The following is a 1,978-nucleotide window of genomic DNA, read 5'->3' on the forward strand; positions in this document are numbered from 1 at the left end:
AGCCTGCAAATCTTTTTTTTCTCCATTACCTCTTTTCTTTGATTTTATCTCAGTCCTCAGAATTTGAATATAATAAGCCAGTCTTCCTCAAGAATGCCAGGCAGTGGACAGGGAAGCACGCAAGATAGAAACAAAAGGTATGATGTTTGCTACTACTGTCAGTTTATTAAATATATACAGTGCAATGTATCTATGTATAACTTGCCAAGTTCCTACTGAACTCGTGGATGACTAGTTGATCTTTTTCTCCTATTGCAACCTTCAAAATAATCATTCAGCAAAATGGCCTAATAGCGGAGCCAACAGCAGGTGCCTCATAACAGGTGTCATCTATTGGCGATGCTAGTGGGTAGGCAGCATCTGGTTAACCAGGGATAGCGGGATGGTGCCTCATATTCTTTTTCTCTAAGTTGGCCTTTTAACACTGAGAAGAATCTATATTTGCAGGGACTAGTTGCAGAAACAGGGGGGAACCTTACTTTTCTTATGGGACTTCTCAGGGAAGGAGGTTGAAGGAAAAACTTCAGGTCGATAGAATTTCCTTATTTAGCAAAATACAAATTACAGGAACATGGAAATTAGCACATGATAGTTCCTGCTGAGTTATGCCATCCTTCAGATTGAGTTAAATAGTAGTTATGTAACTTGTAAAAAGAAATAAAAATTAAAACATAAAAATATTGAGAAATATGTTTTTGAGAGACTATCGTATGCACAATGCAATATATAAATCTTGCAACAAAGAAGTACATGGAAATAATATGACAGAGGTTCATTTTTCTCCATCCTGGCATTTTTGTGAAACTTGCTATATTTCACCCTATCTCCTCCTTTTTAGGCTGATGAGGAATAGATGCTTTATAATCCACCAGACGCTTGCGACTCCAAAGCACACAACTCAACACAGAAAAGGAAGGCCAGTCAGCTAGCAGGCATAGAAAAGAAATTTCATCCTGATGTGTAGGGGATTTGTCCTGGTCCACCTTAGTTAATGTGTTCTTTGCCAAGGTGATCTAAGTTGCCCACCTTGAATTTTTAAAAAATATATTTGATGATATAATTTTTGTGTAGTTTTCTTATCTTATACATACGTATTTTTAAATCTTTTAAAACTGAAAAATAAATATTCATTTAATGTTGAGTATGTGTTTATCCTGACTGTGCATCTGGGAGTAAGCTGGCCAGAGAGAGCTATATAAACAGAATGTTAAAATATTTAGAATTGTTGTCCTTTAGTTTGCCGACTTTCCAGCATCACTAGGGACATTGAATGTTTGGCACAGATGTAAAATAGCTGTAGAAACAATTCAATTACCCTTATACTTTCAGGGATTGTAGCTTCTCTGAGGTTTAAAATAAAGTGGGAAGAAGATAAGAGACCCTTTTGCAAACTTTTTATTTTGTTGCAGCTTTTCCTTTTTGTGATTTACATAGCTGACCAGAATTACTGTGATAAAAATTACATTTGTTCAACAAATACTTATTGAACACCTACTATTTGCCAAGTATATGCTAGTGTTTGAGAATGAAATGGTAAGAAAATTAGATGTGAGATTAACCAAATACTCACACAAATTTAAGTTGGGATTTCCTCTCTCCAGCCTCATTTTATGGCAAGTACATTCTGGAAAATTTGGTGCCAAATTTGAATTCCCTACTCATGATTTTATAATACACTTGACTTTCTTTATCATTCTTTATAAATGACAGAGATAGCTGATTTGAGCATAAATCAGCTGAAGTAGGAAGAGATCACGCAGGCCAAGTGAAGACTTTCTGCAGAATGTATTATAGATGTTGGACCTGCCCCGGCAGGTGAAGAAAGACTGTGATATCCTTGTGTATATCCCAGTGCAGCAATGATGGTATTTACCTAGGCGGGGCACCATGCATGTAAAATGCATCTCTGAGAAGGCAACTCTCATTCATCTACCTATGAATTACCTTGTACTCTTTACTGAGCAGCAGTCTGCCGTAT

At 36.5% G+C, this 1,978-nt stretch overlaps 1 pseudogene; it reads left to right on the forward strand.

Annotated features, from left to right (window-relative positions):
- The window catches only part of LOC108298376, a 4,376-nt pseudogene extending 3,412 nt beyond the window's left edge, over positions 1 to 964 (forward strand).
- The last annotated feature ends 1,014 nt before the right edge of the window (positions 965 to 1,978 follow it).

This window comes from Cebus imitator, unplaced genomic scaffold, assembly GCF_001604975.1.
Source record: "Cebus imitator isolate Cc_AM_T3 unplaced genomic scaffold, Cebus_imitator-1.0 Scaffold944, whole genome shotgun sequence".
In the NCBI taxonomy this organism is placed as follows: Eukaryota; Metazoa; Chordata; class Mammalia; order Primates; family Cebidae; genus Cebus; species Cebus imitator.